Source organism: Physeter macrocephalus, chromosome 1, assembly GCF_002837175.3.
Source record: "Physeter macrocephalus isolate SW-GA chromosome 1, ASM283717v5, whole genome shotgun sequence".
NCBI lineage: Eukaryota > Metazoa > Chordata > Mammalia > Artiodactyla > Physeteridae > Physeter > Physeter macrocephalus.
Window position 1 is genome coordinate 57,591,331 of NC_041214.2, and position 7,137 is coordinate 57,598,467.

The following is a 7,137-nucleotide window of genomic DNA, read 5'->3' on the forward strand; positions in this document are numbered from 1 at the left end:
CAGAATGAATAAATAGCAAGTTCCTACTGTATAGCATAGAGAACTATATTCAGCATCCTATGATAAACCATAACAGAAAAGAATATTTTAAAAAGGAAGGTATACATTATATACATACACACACACACATATATATAAATGAATCACTTTGCTGTACAGCAGAAATTAACACATTGTAAATCAACTATACTTCAATTAAAAAAAAGGTTGTGTGTGTTCACTTTGGAAATAAACATAGAAAGAATCTTCACAAATCCATAAAAAAAATAAAGTAGAACAATAATAGAGGGCTTAGCAAAAGTGACAAGCTGACAATTTGACTTTTAAGTTTTCTTATTGCACAGAAAACTCAATTAAATCTCTCTTTCGCACCTTTTACAAAATGATTTTCATTTACTTTAAATCAATGAAAACTACATGTAACCCCAGCTTAGAGCTGGTCTTCCAATGCTGAAACTTTCCCCCACAGAGCACCACATTTATACACTCCTTCTTCCTCCTAATGAAGTTGCACAGAGGATCAATAGCAGTTGTTAGCTGCTGTGGCCCAGAAATTTTATATCTGCCTGTCCTGTAGATCTCTAATAAAACTTTAAGGCTATAGAAGTAGAAAGATTATATGGGTGATGATTAGCAATCTCAAAATATGAAATTGCTACAAAATGTCTTATTTGCAGCTTTTTTTGGCACTGAATTTGCAACTTAGCACTATGAAAATGTTTCCATTTGGTCATCAGCTGAGCTAAGGCACAGATAATTTGTTCAGACTCCAAAAGTGATAATTAAAGTTATTATAGTAATAACCCCAAGCATATTTGTAGACTTCCTAGGCAAGAATAATAACCAGCTCATCATATTTTAACTAAATGGTAGTCATTTTGTTTTCTAAAAATAAAATTGGATCCCATCTCATTTTCAGTTCAATGGTATATTTACTATATTAAACATTTATTTTAGTTTTCATTTGACATTAAAACACTTTTTGTCTTACCTGACCCATATTATTAAACTAAATATAAAGTAATATTATGCCCATAGTAATCATTAAAACATAGTAATACATTTTTAAGGAGGCACCTGGTTTTTTTAATACAATTATGACTATTGCAATTTTATATGTTCTTCATAAACAGAAAAAGTACAGATAATACTCTCTTGCAAATTTTAAGTAAGTAAATGGATCTATAAAAAATGTAATTGAATCAAGGCAATGCTCTAAGTGGATAATTTTGTGTTTATAATTATAGCTTTTCTTTCTCATTATCATTATAAATTGCAAATTAGATTTCTAAATATTTAAGAGCAGCCTAAAGAATAAAAGATGCTTAAGTAACTTCATAGGCGAGGAAAAGATTGATGGACGAGGATTACTAAACTCAGGATTTGCCTAGGGTGTATAAAATAGAGAAGATTATGGGTATTCTTTGAACTACAAACTATAGTTTGCTTTGAATAAACTGAGATTTTTCTGTTAAATATTTTGCTTTCTTGACAAAATTTCTTGATGATTAGAACAGCTTCATATTGTTTTTCATTAAATTTTTTCATTCTCTTTCAAACCAAATGTGTGACTGCAATCACTCCTCATTTTCTCTTTAACAATCGAAGTGGTAAAAGTTTAAAATACTTTATTTCAGAAAACTAACCACCATTAAATTTACTCTTCTTATTACTATTTTCATTTAAAACCACAGTATTCTTTTTAGTTTCATTTTTACAGTCAAAATATTGGATAGAAAATAGTAGACTGCATGAAAGAGAAACAGCAACTTAAGGCAAAGAATTTTTTTTATATTTAATATCTTATTATTCTTAAAGTCATTTAAATGGGGAATTGGTGAAACTCAGTTTTGTTCCCATTATGTGACCTGGAATTGTTACATTAATCTTCTGTTTGTTTCTTTGACTACAAAATAAAGGACGAGGTAAATGATGTTATAATGCAATAGTTTATATTTGCATTTTGGAATGTAATGATATTTTTGACACTTTACATTGTAGCTAATTATTAATGCAAACAAAAAGTATCAGGTTCTATGCCTGATACCAGTGGAATCTGAATGAAAGTGATGTGGTTTCTCTCTCTCCTCCTTCCATATGGGCATTAGTGATAGGTCCTAAGATGGCAAGGCTAAAGGATAGAAGGAGCCCCGCTGTATATGTATATATGTGTGTGTGTGTGAGCACATGTGTGTGTTTATGTGTATATGCACATGTATATACACATACGTATATATGTCTATACACATGCACACATACATATAAATACATACAACAAATAGTATACATATGGTAACAGGTACTAATATACTGAGTACAATTATAGTGGTCCACATATGTGCCAAGATAAGAATTGAGTCCTGTGAATAGCTGCTAAATTAGAGTTTTGGGAACATGTCTGAATGAGGAAGTATCTTGGCATTTATGAGTAAAAAAAGAAACAGAAGTCAAAGTGCCTGGAACAAAGTGAGCAAGGATGGGGACAGGGAAGAGAGGGTAGAGGGGTTGAAAAGGGCTAGATGATATAGTGCTAAGTGAATCATGTCGCAAGGGGGGTAAGTTTGCTTCCACTGAAACAAACAAAAAATTAAACATAAACAAAAAATTAAACAAAAACAAAACCTTTTTTTCCCTAGAGCTTTAAGTAGGGAAATGGTGAAACAAAAATTGTCTTACAGAAAGTTCACTATGGCTTCTGGGGAGTAGGAGAGCCAAAGTGAAAGCAGATTGATAATCATGAAGCTATTGGTAGAAGTCAAGGGTGAGACCATGGTGTCTTTGGTGGATGCTGACAGTTAAGTTTGAGAAATGTAGGTAGTGATTAAGGTTCACTGAATGCAGGGGATGGAAACCTGCAGAACGTGAAACACCAGTAATTACATTTTTAATAGCAAGTGTTTTATTTCTAGCTTAGATTCTTAGAATTTTTTTCTAAATCAGATTATACTCACAGAAATCGGACTGAAAGAGAATCACGATCCTACTCTATTAAAATTTTGTCCCATGAATGAACTCTACAACTTGCAGTGTATCAAATACATTTAAAAATATTGTATATCTTGTAATCTTCTTTCAATAGACAGACGTACTCAAACTTTCAGTTCTCAAGACCTTTTTAATAGTATTCTTAAAAATAATTACAACCCCAGAGATTTTTCTTTTTTATGTGTTATATCTATTTATATTTGCCCACTTAGAAATTAAAATGGGGAATTTAAAAATATTACTTTATATAAAATAAAATAAATTCATGTTATCACAAAAACATTTAAAAGAACATTAAATATTCTAAAATCAAACTAATTAGGGAAGAGACATTGTTTTACATTTTTGCAAGTATAGCCTTGCCTACTACAAGATAACTGGATTTTCATATTTATTTCTACATTCAGTCAGTTTTGATATGTTGTTTGGTTGAAGCACATGAAGAACATTCAGCCTCACACAGAAATATGTGGACATACATGTTTGAAACCACATTAAATTTTGTCACCGGCAAAGCCTAGTTAATTCTCAGGAAATAAAAACAGACTTTGAGTAACAAAATAAAGTGTACCTTTTTCATTCTTCTCTTTTGTGCTTAGTCCAGTTTCACTTGCTCATAGGGTGCCACGTACAGAGGTCTTGTCCTTGGCTTCACAACAAAGATCCTCGAGCAAAAAGCTACGCCGGATACCTCAGCTCACAGAAGTGCTGTGGAGACGCCGCAATTCAAGATGGCGGGGCCGGGTGCCGAGACGCTGCACCCTGCCCTGCAATCCCGAGCTGTGTGCAGCACAGCTGAACCCAACGCGCAGAACTCCGCCCCCTTCCCGCTGAAGAGAACCCTATAAAGCAGCCCCGCCCCCACGGCCTGCGGAGGATCGTGTGGGGTGTAGAGCTTTAGCTCGCGTCTCTCCATCTCTTGATCAAAGAGTAAAGCTTTGCTTTGCTCCTCAACGGAACTGGGAATTGGCTCAAACAACGCCGGGCAGGAGGACTCTTGTTGCGGCCCGACAGGAAAGGGTAGGTAACGGTTTCTTTAAAATTAGATGCGTATGGAATGTGAAACCAAATCAATTAACTTTTTGTATTTCGTTATATTACAATCCATTGATCTACGTTGCCCTTTCACTGCATCCCTATCCACTTGTGATGTTACATTACAGTCATTAAGGAAACGGTTGTTCACTGAGTTATGCAGATATGCCAAATACTGACATATGTTGGTTTTTTTTTTTTGTTTTGGTTTTACATTACAGTCATTAAGGAAACGGTTGTTCACTGAGTTATGCAGATATGCCAAATACTGACATATGTTGGTTTTTTTTTTTGTTTTGGTTTTTTTTTTTTTGGTACGCGGGCCTCTCACTGCTGTGGCCTCTCCCGCCGCGGAGCACAGGCTCCGGACGCGCAGGCCCAGCGGCCATGGCTCACGGGCCCAGCCGCTCCGCGGCACGTGGGATCCTCCCGGACCGGGGCGCGCGAACCCGCGTTCCCTGCATCGGCAGGCGGACTCTCAACCACTGCGCCACGAGGGAAGCGCCTGACATATGTTTTTAAATAACATCAACTAATACCTGTGCTAATATTACCACCAGGTTTATCAACAAAAACTTTACTGGAAAGCTGTGAAGGTTTCAGTGCTAGATTAAGTGTTCCAAAATTCTAGTATTTGGTTGAAAGCTCAAATGTTACCATTCACAAGAAAAGTATCATTGCTTTTCCTTGAAGAAATAAGTCCATTTCTTTACTTTTTAAGACAATATCTGTAAAATATTCAAGTAGTAATAAGCACCGTTTATCAGCCAGAATTTCTCTCTAGTGAAAATGGTTTCCATTAAAAACCACTGGACTTCCCAGCTGACGCCCTACCCCCCCCCCCCCAACCCCTTATGCGCTCTGGGGCTGCCCTGGGAGCACCTCCTGTGGGAGCCGCAGGCTGTGGGCGAAGGGGCTTGGAGGAGCCTGGCCGTCTGGCGGTAAACAAGAGGCCAGGCTGGAGCCACAGATGCAGCAGCAAAGCTGCCGGTCATTCGTGGTGAAGGATTGGGGGACGCTTCTCTATCCTCCGTGTTGCTGGTAGTTTGAGTGGGGAAGAGATGGCTGACAGTGTCAAAACCTTTCTTCAGGACCTTGCCAGGGGAATTAAAAACTCCGTCTCTGGAAGTTGTACCATCTCAAAGCTAGATGCTCACATTCAGCAAAAGAGAGAAGAACAGCATCTAAGAGGGCTAGTAGTGTCCTGGCTCAGAGCATAGAGAGGAAGCAAGATTGAGCCACCTATTGGCAGTGAACTTTTCCAGTGCTGCGCATGAAATGGCAGAGTACTCTGGTTCAGTCTCCTCCTGCTTTTATCAAGTGTTTATTCCTTTGCTTCAGTCAGTAACGGCCCAAATTATCAGTGATCCATCTCTACATAGAGGTGTTTGGTTCTGCTGGAATTTTCCTCCCATCAGTTTTCAGTGACCCCCCTGTTGGTGCTCAGCAAAGTTGTGAATGCGATTCGGTTTCAGGATATAGCTGATCTGGAATTTGAGGTATCAGGGATGAAACCTCACCCATTCCCTGCTGTCAGCAAAATAATTGCTTACATGCTCTTCAACCGTTTGCTGCAGGCTCTTTTTATCCAGGGGATACTTGTGAGTCTCTTTCCCATGCATTTTGTTGGTCAACTGGTTTGTCTCCTGCATATGTCTCTTTTCTATTCACTATACTGGACTTCCCAGCGGATGCCACGCCTCCTACATTATCAGTGGCTGCCTTTTCTCTGTCCTCTTCCCCTCGTTTATTATCAGCACTTATGAAGCCAAGACCCCTGGCAAAGCCTACCTTTTCCAGCTGCACTTCCTTTTCCTTGGTGGTTTTCTTAAGCAACAGAATCTTCCACAAAATGGTGTACCTGCAGTCTGCCCTGAGTAGCTCAACCTCTGCAGAGAAGTTCCCCCAAGGTATTAGTCTATTGCAGAGCTGAAGTCTGCTGCAGGTCACGGTGTCGGCCATCCAGAGGGGATGGAGGGGGTTGGGAGGACCCTTTGGCAGCTGTTTTCCTTGTTCAACTTCCCCACTACGGAAGGCAGGACCCACCGTGCCAAGGGTCCTTTGCATATTCCCTTCTTTCTGAGGAATTGGGATTTGTGTCTCGTGCACCTAAGGCAGAACCTTTCTGACACCAGTAGGGTTGATTTTTAACACTGGTGAATCTGAAAGGATCACAAATTTTTCTGCAGCTCTTTTCTAGCATTTGCCAGCCCCCCTGCCTGAAATGATTTGAATACTTTTCTCCCTGTGCCATTTACCATCCCACCACCTCTTCCTGCCTTCCACCATCCTTGGATGAATGGATTTTTGTAATTCTAGCTGTTGTATTTTGTGGACGTGTTATTTTTGTTGTTTTTCTGTGAAGCACATATATTGGATGTTGGAGGTAAAGAAGAATCTGAATTCCTCTTGGTCATTCCACTTATAGCCATCACCATCTTGTTTCTTTCAATTTTGTTCTCTCTTGCTCTACTGCCAAAAACAAGCCTGAAGAGATAGGACAGGAGGAAAGACCTCACAATGAGATCTGCTGGGTTTTGAAGAGTGATTTTCTTTTCTTCCCCTTGAAGGGGAAAAAGCTGTTTTTCACTGGTACATTTAAAGTTTCCCAGCTATAGGGAGGTACCAATTTTGGACAAGTGCCACTGCAACACAGAATGCTCAGACAACCTGAACGTTTAAACTCTGGAGGTCAGAAATTTACTGTTGTCCACTGCCAGGTTTGTCTGGTATTTCAAAGGATTATTGAGTGCTGCAAATAGCTGAAGGGGTAAACTTATTAAACCCATTAAACCTGTGGAGGGAAAAAAAAACAACTAATTTAGCTTGCAACTGAAACAATAATCACCTGCCCCCTTCACATAGGTGATTTTCCTAACAACAGCTATCATACTCATATAAGTAGCAGAAGTGCTTCAGGAATAGGGACTTCCCTGATGGTCCAGTGGGTAAGACTCTGTTCTCTCAATGCAGGGGTATGGGTTCGTTCCCTGGTTGGGGAACTAGATCCCGCGGGCATGCAGCAACTAAAAGATCCCCTGTGCTGCAACTAAGTCCTGGCACAGCCTAAATAAGTAAAAATAAATTCTTTTTTTTTTTTTTTTTGGCGGTAGGGGG

At 38.9% G+C, this 7,137-nt stretch overlaps 1 pseudogene; it reads left to right on the top strand.

Moving 5' to 3' along the window:
* Positions 1–5,081: 5,081 nt before the first annotated feature.
* On the top strand, positions 5,082–5,953 carry LOC112065023 (etoposide-induced protein 2.4 homolog; annotated as a pseudogene).
* The last annotated feature ends 1,184 nt before the right edge of the window (positions 5,954–7,137 follow it).